The 15,074-nt window shown below is 40.9% G+C and overlaps 1 protein-coding gene and 1 long non-coding RNA gene across 15 annotated transcripts in view; one reads left to right on the top strand and one right to left on the bottom strand.

Annotated features, from left to right (window-relative positions):
* The window catches only part of AFF3 (ALF transcription elongation factor 3), a 229,923-nt gene that overhangs the window by 54,585 nt on the left and 160,264 nt on the right, over positions 1–15,074 (top strand). The window lies entirely within an intron of this gene.
* LOC309368032 overlaps positions 1–15,074 on the bottom strand; it is a 103,942-nt gene that overhangs the window by 5,449 nt on the left and 83,419 nt on the right. For 3 of the 8 annotated variants that reach the window (XR_014167494.1, XR_014167495.1, XR_014167496.1), the window contains one exon: positions 742–830. The exons of 2 other annotated variants lie outside the window; for them this stretch is intronic. This is a non-coding gene — a long non-coding RNA (uncharacterized lncRNA). Of the gene's footprint in view, positions 1–741; positions 831–11,158; positions 11,217–12,742; positions 12,841–15,074 lie in introns of those variants that run through there. 3 more of the 8 variants (XR_014167497.1, XR_014167492.1, XR_014167493.1) reach the window with 3 other exon arrangements.

A 15,074-nucleotide genomic window follows, 5' to 3' on the forward strand; every position in this document is an offset into this window, starting at 1 on the left:
AATTCTATGCTTTAAATGGTTCCTACCCTCTTGGTAGGGATGCGGGTGGCGCTGTGGGTTAAACCACAGAGCCTAGATCAGAAGGTCAGCGGTTCGAATCCCCGCAACAGGGTGAGCTCCCGTTGCTTGGTCCCTGCTCCTGCCAACCCAGCGGTTCGAAACACCTCAAAGTGCAAGTAGATAAACAGGTACTGCTCTGGTGGGAATGTAAACGCAGTTTCCATGCGCTGTTCTGGTTCGCCAGAAGCGGCTTAGTCATGCTGGCCACATGACCCGGATTCCGAGCTGTACGCTGGCTCCCTCAGCCAATAAAGTGAGATGAGCGGCACAACCCCAGAGTCGGCCACGACTGGACCTAATGGTCAGGGGTCCCTTTACTTTTACCGTTTACCCTCTTGGTGGTGATACAACATACTAATCTGCACTATCTAGGCCCTGTGGTGATCTGCCCAGAGCTGTGATTCCTAAACTTGGCTCTCCAGCTGTTGTTGGACTACAACTCCCATCATCCCTAGCTAGCAGGACCTGTGATCAGGAATGATGGGAATTGTTGTCCCAAAACAGCAGGAGACCCAAGTTTGGGAAACCCTGGAGAGTAGTATCCTGTTGTACTGTTCATGATCACCTCTGTATAGTCTGTCCAGCTACTGTAGCCCTATGGTCTTGATAAATCAGCCATCAGAAAATTCTCACTGAGGGCTTAAGAAATGTTTGGTGACCTGTTTATGTCATTTTCCATTTGTTTGCCTTCCAGATTACGAACCACATTTAGTATATCAATTGAGCTGCAGGTTTTTTCCTCTTGTCCTTGATTTGGATCATTGTTAATCCTACATCAAATAAAAAAACATACAGTATTATTGCAATTAGCGCAGCAGTTTTCTGCCACTTAATGCAAACAGTCTTATGACTGTCGCTTAAACAAGAGTAATAGTTCTTGGGATGCACATGTAATGAGTGGAGAATCACTTTGACTCCATGGGCCAGATACTTATCAGACCAAATTTGACAGGCGGGGACAGTTGCCAACCTGACAAGCACCTGATGTTACAGGTGGTTTGGTGCTTGGAAATCCCAAAGTCAGTACTTCATATATGCACTTCCTGACTCGTGGTTTGTTGTGGACGTTGCTTAGTTTGTGCTACCTTATTGGAAGTAGTCCATCCACACTGCATCTCTTAAATGCACCTCCAAATACACATTCCATTCTAAGTAATGTGATGCATTATATTACTTTTAATAAATCACAAACTCAGGTGTGTTGACTCAGAGAACATGAAAATAAATGTGTTCGTCCTCCAGTTCTCCTGCCACTCCCTGCCACAAGTCCTTTAAACTGCTAGAGTAGGATTGGGGAAACTTTTTCAGCATGAGGGACAGATCCATGTCAGTGCCCCCCCCCATGGACCATTGTTGCAAAATTAAGGTAAATATTTAAATTATTTTCTAAAAAAAAAGATATTTGCACTAAGGACGCTAAGCAATGCAGCAATAAAATTCCACCACTCTTTTGTTATTCTGGTAGCGAACTGTAAAAAGTCCACATTTAAATATTTTTAAAGGTCCATGATTTCTAAAGGCCCAGTTTCCCTTGCTATTGTAGGGTCGCGATTGTGGTGTTGTTTGTGCAACATGAACAAGTTAATTTGTAGTCAGTAACACAGTGCAATAAAAATTCTGGCAATAAATTTTAAAGCTCTTTCAAATGTCACTGTGCTTCTAGGTGACTCCTACTTTTAAATTTGAAGTCAACACGTAAGAACCTACTAAACCTTTCTCAATGCCTTAGTTGTGTGCATAGCTGAATGGTTAATATGAAACTGGGGGAAATGACCACGTAAGATTATTTTAGTTTGTTCATCATCGTTGTTTGATAATTGTCCTAAAATTAATGGCAGCTACAGAGTATAAAAATTTGACTAAACCAAGTATAAATATAGTCAGCAATTTAGACTGTTCTGATTCAATACGAAAATGTATTTTGATAATAAGTGGATTCCTATCTAAATTCATGAGTTCCTTTCATGACACTTTGGGTTAAGCCTGAAATAGATTAATCTTTTTTTTCTGATAAACTTTTGTAAGCTGTGATTTCTCTGGTGACCACATTTAATTGGATATTAAATAAAGTGCTTATCTTTATACCAACACATTTTTACAGCTTTCGTTTTTCACCTGAGTCATATTTCTTCAGCTGAACAACCAGAATATGTTTGATTCGAACCATTATCTGCTAAGACTAGAATTAAAATACGTTAAACATTGGTTTTAGGTATAGGTTTCAGGGTGTGTGTTGCTGTGGTTTTTTTTAAAAAAAATGAAGACAAATAAATAAATTACTTACAATTTACATAAGGTTTCTGAGCGTTCAGAGGGCTTCATTTACATGATATAAATGTAATAATAAAATAAAATATCAGGAAGGCTTAGAATAGCCATGTAAGGTAGAACAGCACTAACTAACCTCTTGTTGTGGGCGACTCTGCTCAGAAGAGAGGCTTGCCTAAGATCACGTGAGTTTGTAGCTGAGATTATATTTTATGCTGTTTTATATGTGGTACTTTTTTGCATATTTGATACGTGGCTTATAATATGCTTTCGAGATATTCCCCCCCCCCTTGAAAAGCAGAATACAAATTTATTTAAAAAAATAAAACCAAGGCTTTACAACTCTTTTAGCACAGTTGCTATGCAATCCTACACCTATCTACTCAGAAGTAAGTCCTACAGGATCACATAAGGTTTATTCTCAGGTTAGGGGGGGTGTAGGGTTGCAGCCTTATAGCCATTATACTTTTACCTCATACTAGATCTAGCTTCTCCGTGTTGAACAGAAAATGAAATTCACATTCTACTTTTCCAAATATGAGGGGTGTAAATTTGTTTCGTGTGGAGTCTGACTAACGTGAGGAATTGGGATGATTCTGAGTTGCCCTCCCCTAGTCAAAGCATGGTGTCAGTAATCCCCTGAGTTGGATCGTGGCCCCCACAAATACTTACTCTGTTCTGGTGCTCTAAGTTTATTTACTGTATAGCTCTATGTTTTCCTATATGTCTTCTTTTCTTTATGGATATTGCGAAAATAAGCTTTGCTCCCCAAAAATCCTTTGAATCACTGAGGAGCTCTGGATTTTATCATTTATTTGCTAATATACAGCTGGGGGGGGGGGAACCCTACAGTGCTCTGATTTAATAAAAACAAAACAAAACAGTTCAGAATTCTGCCAGTAGTGTTCTAGAAAACCTCACATTCTAAGGCCTAGTGGAGGACACACAAAAGGCATCAGATAAGCTTGTGTGAACCTGCAAAGATTTTTTTTTTAATGTATAAGCATTGGCTCATAGCTTTCAGCGTTTTCCTTTTTTTAAAGAGAAATTCCCTTATTTCAAATAGGATTCCTCGCAAGAAAGGGGGAAAGTTGACAGCTATGCATTGGCTACCTTTCTTTATAGCCATGTGAGGCACATGTGAAAGCTATAGCAATCCCAGCCATTGCTCAAGCCCAAGTGAAAGCTGGGAAAGGGGAGAGGCGGAGAGTTTGGCATTTTATTCATGGGAGTGGTGATGGAGGTTCACTTTCATTCTCCTCTTACTAAAGAAAAGCAATGGTAAGATTGCTGTGTAGTTGTAACCTTTAGTTCCTTTCACCTTCTCTAACTGAATACATTGTTATCTGAAGCTGACAAAATTAAAGGTACCACAGCCATGCTCTGGCTAGCAGTGACTATATAGTTTTGTGATGTAAGTTGGTAGGAATCTTCCAGGCATGTAGCAGTGGACTTCAAAAACATTAACTAAATAAGTACATAAATAAAGGTTCATTGTGGCATTATAAAAGCATCTGAAGACATCATCCTTAATTTGCTTGCGTAGTAGCAGGGTTTGTCATCTAAAGCTGTTCCAGTGTTTGCCTGGCCAGCAAGAGGACTTCTTAGAACATCTGATTTCTTCTGATTTGGGAACAAGGTGTAAAGGTTTTGTCCTGTCAGTAGAGATGAATGGAATAGACTGCAGCGGCAATGTACCGTCTGAACATAGAGTTTATGCGATATATGTCTCTGAAAGGTCACAGTGCATCTAAACAAGATGAAGATCAGCTCTACCAAAATAAGATGGAGCATCTTTCTAATAACAGCCTCTAAAACATACTTTCAACAACTTTCATTATGGATCTCCAAGTTTCCACACAAGCTTATCATTACTCATTTCTATTCCACTATTCAGTGATGTGCACTTATCCTCTATAATACGCAAAATGTCTTACAATCTCACAAACCCACATTGTAAATGCCTTTCTCGGGTAACTCCAGGGACAGATGTATCTAACAATAATTGTATGCACAGACAGCGCAATTCTTTGCAAACTAGTTCTCATTAAAGTCTTGACATTAACCGTTTGCAGGTAATTATGCTTTACCACATTATTTAGTCTACAGGATGGCACTAATGATGCAGTAGCACTAATTACTTCCGTTGGTATTGTGCATGTACAGGGGTGAGATGGATAGCTATAGTGTCAGTTGGAGGCATGCAGATTTTCTCATGCAAACACCTGTCTGGGTTTTCTAATTGCCAGCACAGCTGCATAGATGATACAGTTTGCACAAACACAGTTGTCTGTAGTGTGTATGTTGGACTTGATCATCTCTAAATTTAGCCATCTCAGATCTACAGAAGACAAGATTATTATTTGACTATCGGGATCATATCCATCTTTAGAGAAATATGCTCTTTGATTATGTAATTGTATTCATAATCTAGCATAGCTCGGGATTTTCCCAGGGGCGAAAGAAAAAGAAATAAGGTTCTGCCACATTGCATGACCACCTTGAGATGATAAATTTGAGTTGGGGATGAGGGTCCATGGGCAGCACTATACCAAAGTCTCCCTGAAAGTTGTGGGGGCCACATCTTGGCTTGGTGTTCTGAGCTGGGCAGGAAGTGGGCGTGGGGAATTTATCTGTAAATCCCTTTCAGGGTCGCATCCCTTCCTGGTTAGACTTAGGCTTTCAACAGCTTATGTCTGGAACATTAAAGGTAAAGGGACCCCTGACCATTAGGTCCAGTCGTGACCGACTCTGGGGTTGTGGCGCTCATCTCGCTTTATTGGCTGAGGGAGCCAGCATGTGGACAGCATGACTAAGCTGCTTCTGGCGAACCAGAGCAGTGCACAGAAATGCCGTTTACTCTCCCACCGGAGTAGTACCTATTTATCTACTTGCACTTTGATGTGCTTTCGAACTGCTAGGTGGGCAGGAGCAGGGACCAAGCAACGGGAGCACACCCCGTCACAGGGATTCGAACTGCCAACCTTCTGATCGGCAAGTCCTAGACTCTGTGGTTTAACCCACAGCGCCACCCGTGTCCCGTCTGGAACATTAGTGGATCTTTTATTCTAGCCCACCTTGAAGGTGGATAGCACCAGAGAGATTTCTGAGAACTCCAGGACAGTTTCCTTTGGGCATGAATAACGCTAGATGAATAGATACAACTTTTTGCAGAAACCCTTTCCTGCTAAGGAGAACCTGATCCATTCCTTGGTTTACCCAGGGATTTCAGGTTGTATGAACTGAATACAAGCAATACAAATTGCTTAAGCCTTGGTATTGCTGTTGGCAGCTGGCAGGGGTTTGGTGTTCCTCTATGTTGTTGTATGTAGAAGAAGAAGAGGAGTTTGGATTTGATATCCTGCTTTATCACTAGCCGAAGGAGTCTCAAAGCGGCTAACATTCTCCTTTCCCTTCCTCCCCCACAACAAACACTCTGTGAGGTGAGTGGGGCTGAGAGACTTCAGAGAAGTGTGACTAGCCCAAGGTCACCCAGCAGCTGCATGTGAAGGAGCGGAGACGCGAACCCAGTTCCTCAGATTACGAGTCTACCACTCTTAACCATGACACCACACTGGCTCTCTGTATGCAAGGAGGTAAAGAAGGTGTAGTAAGCTGTCATCTGGGAGGTATTTAAACCCCAGTTGCCAAGAGAAGAAGGTACCCAAAGGATAAGACAAATAAGAGAAGTGAGAGCAATGGAAAAAACTGGACAGCAGAGGTTATCTGACGGAGGTGGGGAAGAAATGGTTAAGGATACGGGAAAAGGAACAAAAATTGAACGGGAGGGAATGGCAGTACAGTGGTACCTCAGGTTACAGATGCTTCAGGTTACAGGCGCTTCAGGTTACAGACTCCACTAACGCAGAGATAGTACCTCGGGTTAAGAACTTTGCTTCAGGATGAGAACAGAAATCACGCAGCGGCGGCACAGCGGTGGCAGCGGAAGGCCCCATTAGCTAAAGTGGTGCTTCAGGTTAAGAACAGTTTCAGGTTAAGAACAGATGTCCAGAACTAATTAAGTTCTTAATCTGAGGTACCACTGTACAGAACATAAGAAGAATCTCTCTCATTATACTTCTAAAAATTTATAAAATTTCTATTACATGTGAGTTGATGTGATGGTGAAGATATCTGGGCTAAATCACTGTACTGAATTTCTATTGGTATTGTCAGATGTGCTTTGAAATATGTAAGATTCCACAAATGTGTGAATTCAACTATGCTTGACGTACTTTAATATTTATTAAGCTGTTTAAGCACTTGCTTTTTTACTTTTTACAGTGTGATATTATATTTATGTTCTTGGTTTTAAAACAGTTATCCATCCTGAGCTTTTAGGAAAGGGCAAGAAATAAATAGGCTCTTCTTAACAACATCTGCATAATTAAAACAGCAATAAATTTTCCGAAGTTTGCAATTAAATTAAACGGCGATCAAATAAAACTGCATTCATGGGATGAAGAGTACATTCTGGTTAATGATTACCTTACGTAATTCAAGGTTCATTGCCTATTATTGATTGTACTTTATATTTTATAATCTGATCTTAATGAGCAAAAGTAGAGGAATCACATGCAAAGTGTTAATGATGTTTTCACCCTTTAAGATCTTTAAGAGGAGAAAATGCAAATTTCTTTTGGTTACGCGGTTCAAGTTTTCCTGTATGCAAATATAACACATCTGTGTATTTACTTTACTGCAGACATAACTAGCAAGTGTTTAGTGATGAAATCTGTTCTTAATTATGATAGCAGATGTCAGAGTAGGAAGTTTCCCCCCTTTCTAATGCAAAGTCGCCTGATTTACTCATTTTCATATGCATTTGTTAGGGTTGCCAATGCAGAGAGAGAAGCCTTTATGAGAGACTTCAATTTGCTTTCTGTGTGAGAGCCTGTGCAAATGGACTAAATCTGCACAGCAGGGAAGTTTTATCTCCCTTCCTCATGCATTGCAAGCTGTTGTTTCTGCCCAGCCCAAGAAGAATATAAAGCTACTCAACAAATGAGTGAGCTGTTAAGTGCTCTACTAAGTATTTTAGGCAGAGGTTCCTATAACTTTGCTGTGCCTTACTAAAGAAGTGCAAGCATGATGTCACCGTTCTGGGGTAAATGGCAGTAGCAGGCTGGTCTTAAAAAGGTATTTGCAAATAGACATACTTTTTCTTGGATGCTTCGTTTTTACTGGGTTTTTGCTAAAACTACCAACAGGATGGAAATGATTAGAGCGTTTTTATTGTTGTGAAGTAGAAAAGTTGCCTGACTCTCTCTTTGATTGGTTTGAATCATAAGGCTACTGAAGCTCTGTTTGTGTGTGCGCGCACACACGCTTTCCTGTGTTCATTTACAAAATCCTATATCCACTAACTGGAAATAAGTCCCATTGAGTTTAGTGGGATGCAGCCCAGTAACTTTCCTTTCCTTGAAGACACTCACATAACAATTACAAGATCTTCTTAGTTACAAAATCTTCATGGTCCATAAAGTAAAGGTAAAGGGACCCCTGACCATTAGGTCCAGTCGTGGCCGACTCTGGGGTTGTGGCGCACATCTCGCTTTATTAGCCGAGGGAGCCAGGGTACAGCTTCCAGGTCATGTGGCCAGCATGACTAAGCCGCTTCTGGCAAACCAGAGCAGCGCACAGAAACGCCGTTTACCTTCCCGCTGGAGCGGTACCTATTTATCTACTTGCACTGTGCTTTTGAACTGCTAGGTTGGGAGGAACAGGGACCGAGCAACGGGAGCTCACCCCGTCGCAGGGATTTGAACCGCCGACCTTCTGATCAGCAAGTCCTAGGCTCTGTGGTTTAACCCACAGTGCCACCCGCGTCATGGCCCATACATACCGTATATGCAAAAAAAAGCATTGCAGCTTTGAAATCTTCAAGGCAGTATTTTCATTTAAAGTATGTTTATTTAATGGAGTTTAGAACAACCTTTGCCTTTATTGTAAAAAGAACTGTATTTTGTTACTTCAGTCCCTTGTGTACACTCACAACCAAAGTGAAAGTTTTAGTTGCAGGCATAAACCGTACAAACATAGAATCTCATTTTTTTAATTTATCAGATGCTTAAATTCTCTGTGAGTGGAAGTACCCTGATCATGCATGCTGCCTTTTGTTTATTATTTTAGGCATTGTGACACCACTTAAATAATTACTATACATTTCAGCACATTTTTATATTTGTGAAATACACACTGTTCACATTGCTTTATATACAAAAGGTGTAGTAGCTGTTATCATCCTGTCCTCAGTGCCTAATGCCGTGCTTAATGTAATTAATCTGCAGAAGTGCTGCTCTGTTTTATTGTGTCACTAAATTTGCCGACAATATAAGGTGTAAATTGATTATGGTGAGTGATAGCTTGCTGCTTACAAAATGTGCTTCAACTATAGAGCAAGGTGAACATACATATATACTTCCATAAAATGTATACAAAAAGCTCACCCTTCTCTGGTTGCTGTAATTTTGAGGCACATTGATTTACACATTGTTTGGAAGTTCAGCGCTTAAAGAAAAAGTACACAAGGACCAGGACATATTCAACTGATAACTTCCAAAATAGGGTCCAAAACATCCACCCATCTAGTTATTGAAAAGAAAAGTGTAGTTTGTTATTTGGGGTTGGACATTAGGCAGAACTAATTTTTGGTAGGCTTTACTCCTTGCATAGAGCTCTTAATCGTTCAATTATAAATTTAATTTAATATGTATTGGAAAGTGGTTTTCGTTTAATTAATTAAAAAACTGTGCTGTGACTCCATGTGCATCTACATGCCCCCCCCCCCAACGAGCCTCAATAAACTTAATGAATGTCCAAGTAAGCAAGAATACAGATGATCAAGCCGTTGAAGAATCAATCTTGTATCTAAGTTATTGTGTCTTTAAGCGTACAGTGAATGTTTTGTTCATATTTCTATGTTCACTTGTTTGTATTTGCAACCACACGTTGCCCGTATTTATTTTACTTAATGCTTTCTCTTTTCCCCATAGAATATTTTATTGGAAAAAAATTGATTAATTAATAGCGAATGCTCAAGAGCCATTCATCTTGTGAGTCTTTGGAATAGCAGCATTATGCTAAGAACAAAATTTATTTTGTAAACTTGTTACTCAGCGGTCTGCTATGAACTATCCTGGTATGTTGCCGGGAATCTCATTTGCATTTGATGGATCGAGTCATAACTGAGCACTTTCCTTTAGCATAAGCTTATAAAGGTTCTGGAATAAAGCTGGCGCATGTCCCATAAGTAGGCTGGGTCTTAAGTCACAGAGGCGACAGGATTGTCTGCACTGGTTCCTTTCCATACATTTATATGTAGATGTAGCTTTGTGGAGTGATGAAGGAGCTGGGAGACCAGGTTCAAACACTCCATGAAATTCAGTGGGTGACCTTGAGCCAGTCACCATGTCTCTGCCTAAACTGGTGGTTGTGTGGATAATACAGAGGGGGAAAAGCCATGCTTACCAACTGCATCTCTTTGGAAGAAGGGTAGGATATAAACTCAATAACAATCATATTCGTTAGGGATACAATCCTGTTGTTGCAGCCTGGTTACACATAATGCTAAACAACATGGATAAGCATCCATGAGCTCAAGCTGCTTGCTGTCTTTTAAACAATTACTCTGCTTCTGGGTTGTATTCAACTACATCCTACTCAGAGTAGACCAATTGAAATTTATGAACCTAAGTTGTGTCCATTAACATCAGTGGCTTGACTTTGTTGTAGGACATGCATTAAATACCATCTATGCAAAAGAGCATATATTCAATGTATTGTTTTTAAAATATTAATAGATTTTGTAAGAAAAATTTCACCAGTCCAAATGGCCAAACAGACCATGCTCTGTGTGTGTGTGTGTGTGTGTGTGTGTGTGTGTGTGCGCGCACACACACACACACACAGCATCACATGCTGGAGTGTGAGTTCCTATATAATCTTCATCTACCTCAGGGCTAGCCATCCAGAGGCTGGGAAGAAACAGGGAAAAGGCTGGCTAGGTGGACTCATACTGTTAGCAGTTTTGTGGCCCATGTCTGGCATAGCTCAGTTAGTAGAGCATGAAATTCTTAATCTCAGGGTTGGGGGTCCGAGCCCCACTTTGGGCAGGGGGTTGGACTAAGGTGGCTCTTGTGGTCCCCTTCCAATGCAACAATTCTATGATTTCTATCTATTGTCTGTGTATTTTGGTATGTTATACTTGTAGGAATAACGAGGACGACGGGAGGTTGAGTGCAGGTGAGCTGTGCACACTGGCAAGCATGCTCCAAACAAGTTGCCGACTATCTCTGCAGCGGCTCCTTTTATTAGCAGAAGTCAACAATTGGAAACAGTAGCGAAACCACCCTGAACATGACATATTTCCATCTAAGCACATTTCCAGCGTTAGCAGATACACGTGTCAGCAGGTGTTTCCCTAAAAAAAATTCCCCGATACTTGATTACGTCTGCGTCCCCGCTCATGCTCCAGCCAAGTGTTATGTCTAATAACCAAATCTGTGAGAGGACAAATGGTCAGGGGGGAAACCCTGTTTGCTAGCCAAGAAGGCAAAAGATCAGGGAGCGTGGGCGCAACGCTCCTTGGCACACTGTTGCGTGACTGGTGTGAAGTTTGCCTCAGCACAAGCAGAGCGACACCTCCACAATACTTTTGAAAACAGCCTCTGTTATGAAGGGAGGAGAGGACAGACAAGCTATGTTTGCCATATGGGATATAGATCAGCAAAGAAATTCTAGGTTTGACAGGACTGTCACTGGGCCTCCATGCCTGCATCCTTTTCCACTGTAGAGATTAACTTCCTTTGTCAAGAAAGGTTCATCTCACCTCCTTTTAATGTAGAAAACACACCAGCCAGGCTTCCCATATTTGAAGAGGATTTCCCCTGAAAATAATTTAGCATGTGGTTTTTATCTTCAACAAATCTTGGCAGAAAGACAGCATTTCCCATTGCTGCTATCATCTTGCTTTATTTGAAAGCTTCTGTAACCTAACATGATCCATTTGATCCTTTAAACCTTCAAAGCATCTCCGTAAGGAAAGGGTCTTGCTTTTGAACATTGCACTGTGAATGGCACTACAAATAATTTGTTCTCTGTATAAGCTCACCAACTTCCCTCCTCAAAACCATAGTGCGTTTTTCAAGCTACAGAACGGCATTCTGTTGTTCTTTATTTATAATTTATTTTCATAGATATATCTTTCATATACTGTATACCCAAGTCTTTCTTGTGGAGGCTATAAGGCATTTATAGCAATGGAACAAAGAAAAAATCATTTAATCCGAGGTTCATCCATCAATGAGCAATTTATTAAACATAAGTAGAGTATTTCAGCTATGTCTTGATTGGCTAATTTTGTAGAGTCATGCAGTATGTACAGATGACAGGTAATATGAGAATGTTTGTTTAATTTGATAATATTCTGACAATTTACTTATGGCTAGATTGGTTTATATTTACAATTCAAATGCATTGGTAATCGCTGGTCCTAGAAAATGGTGATTTTGAAAAAAATACAATTTTTAATGTGAAGTCTGGTGGTTTTGGTTTTTCCTGTTATTCTTTGGTCCAGATTTTTTAAAAAAAGTATGCAGTTACACTGAAATATCAGAAGATTAAGAGAGCAGAGCTCATGGGAGGATAAATGATGTAGTTTGCTACTTAATTTGTAAGTATGCAAAATGATGACATCATTGGCAACATAAGAAGAATACAGATAGCATCAAGGAAGGAATCATAATCATAGAAAATAACTGTGGTGGTTACTGGTGCAGATAGCCAGCCTTGCCAGATGTTAGAAGAATTTACATTTGTGTAGCATTGCCCACTATCTTAGAATGGTTGCCTGTACCATTCTGCCAAGTGGGAAATAGGATATTTCTGCATTAAGAAACAGAAGTTCTTGATTTTATGTAGCCACCCTCTCTATGGGCAAATGAACTTATCATGTTTGCATCTATATGTCTCTCTTACTGGCCCCTGACAACAAGGCGCAACTTCCACTATTCTGCTCTATTTAACTGATAAGATGGATTCCACACCATAGGATGGTTTCTTTGCACACTTGTTCACTTGTTTTTATTTTAAAGATGTATACACCTGCCCTTCAACCAAAGTTCCCTAGACATAATGTAATAGAAATATATGTAATATAGCATAATGGCAGCTTAGCCAGTTGTCAGCTTCCATGTTTGAAGGTGCAATATTCTCACCTGCAGGGTAGCTTTAAAGTCCTGATCAGCAACCAGTTGTAGAAGGTGAGCCATTTCGATTGGGAGAGAAAAAGGAGCAGAAGTCCAAGCCTTTGCTCCTCTGGTAGCCTGGTAGTAAGCCTAGCCACCAGTTTGTTTTGTGAAACGGCTCAAAAAAGTGTCAACCCCATCCTCATCCCATTGGGCTAGTTTTGTACCTGCATGGAGGTGGTTCACGAAGAAGTCCATCTTGGTTGGCCTACCACTCTCTTGGGATTCTATCATGTGCAAACCCTTAGCCATGTCAGTCTCTCTCCTTGTCTGCTCAGAGAACAGCTTCAGTGAGTTACCAGAAGCCCAAAACAAAAGTTTGCAGAACATTTGCAAACTATGGCCATTACACCAGTTTTACAAATAGATGACCTAATTCTATATGACCAAATTGTAGTGGAAAGGGGACGTTCTGTAGTTCAGAGGTTGCTCATGTGCTTTGCATGCACAAGATCTCATATTCAGTTCCTGATATGTCCAGGATAGCTGCTGCAAGGAAGTGTAGAGAAGACTGACTGGCCCAATGGACTGACTCTACAGAAAGGCAACTGCCTGTTAAAATTAGCAAAGTGCTTTGACGTCAGCGTGTTTGTGCAGCTTTGCAGGTGGAGATCTAAGCCTGAATCTCATCTCCAACCCCCAGAAGTTGTATATATAAACAGGATGGCGTGTTCTGATCTACAGTGCTTTTAAATGCTCACATTTCTCTGTTAAGTTTCTTTAATCTATCATTTGCAGTGTTTGTTTAGGGATATAATTATGTATCCAGTACTTCGTGATCCTATCTATTTCATTCATACCTTTTTTTAATAAAAGAAATCACATAAGCATTTTCAAATATTGTCAATGTAATTGCTTCATATGTCTGCTTTACAGAATACTATACTTTACTGCCCTTAAGTTCATTTTTAATTGGGGTGCAGAGCTTTGAACAAGTCAATTATTTTTTTTTTATAGTAAACGGTAATTAATGTTTCATTATATTTTATTAGGCTCATTTCATTCATCTGCATTGGAACTAATCCAGGCTTTTCTAAATATTGTACCTGTATTTGTATACATGGGTGTGAGAGAGGGAGAGAGAATATGAATGAATGCAGGCTTTGACTTAAAGCCAGAGAATTATGTGACCAGCTATGCGCACATTCCAAACCCAGCCAGGCTTATGTGTCATTGTCTTTTTATGTTTTTACATACACTGTATCACTGAGAAGAATTTCTAAAATTAACTCAACAGTATACAAATGTAATAATAATAATAATAATAATAATAATAATAATAATAATAATGATGATGATGATGATGATGATGTAGAAACTCCTTGGTGATGATTTGAGAAACGCATGAAACCACCTGCTGGTGATATAATGCAGCCTGTAGTACTCTGGCCCACATGATACAAGGTTGTGTCCAGTTTCTCAGCTGCACTAAACACATGAACCAACTTGGTCTTTCAGCAGTGCGTGAAGTAAAGGACATGTTTAGCTGAAATACTTAGAAAATACAAAGGTGACTTGATAGATACTTGGGGGGAGGGAGAGAGAGAGTAGAAGGCACAGATTCTTGACTGTGAGAAAAATGAAAGAAGACAACGTAAGATAAGCTTAAGTGAAGCAGAGACAGCAGGAAGGAAAAATAGAAAAGGAAAGACAAGAGATTTGGTTGTGAGCAGGATAAGCGAAGTCCTTCAATATAAAGACTAGGGCTTTCCTTTCCTTTGCTGTTTTGTAGGATGGGGTAGGAGAAGGATGTGCTTTTTAAAAAATACTGCCCCATTTTCACAGGCTTGTCTCTGATTATGTGCATCTACAGAGAATGACCGCTCTCCACATCAAATGGGGGGTGCCTTTTGCGTGGTCACGCGCAGCCCCCCAGGTCCCAGTGCGGCTCCTGGTAGTTCAGGATGGCTTCATCCTCCTCAGGCTGGATACCTGGAGGTCTCTGCCTACTTCAGCCAATTGCCCAATCCCGCCTGGGGAGGCTTTGCCAGGGGATCGACCAGGTAAGGGGAGGGACCACTTGCCCACACAACAGAAGGTGAATTCTACCTGCGAAGCGTCAGTTGGCTTCAGAGCTTCTCCCACCCTGCCCTCCCTCAGTTAAGTCTTCTTTTGCAGGTTAACCTCTTCTCCACAGGTACGCAGCCGCTGCTACGTCAGGGCCAGAAAGGAATTTTCCTGCACCGGCAGGTTTTGCCTTTTCCATAGCAAAACGTCACAATTTTGGTGGTTTCAGGCCTTGGGCGGAATCCTTTAGTCTATCTTCCTAAATGGGGGGAGCATGAACCGGTGACCCCCCCCCTTGCGGCGGTGATCCCAGAGTTCCCCTTTAAAGGGATATCATTGGCCATATGCCGAGAGGTTGTCATTCCTCTCCCCTCCGGCAGCGAAACAGGGGGTGGGCTCTCTGCTTGAACATATGTTCTCCAGAGCCAGCCCAATCCCCACACACGCTGGATAACCCTGATGTCTCCCAGATCCCCAGCTGGAGAGTGGGAA

Source organism: Podarcis melisellensis, assembly GCF_964234715.1.
Source record: "Podarcis melisellensis genome assembly, chromosome: 4".
NCBI lineage: Eukaryota > Metazoa > Chordata > Lepidosauria > Squamata > Lacertidae > Podarcis > Podarcis melisellensis.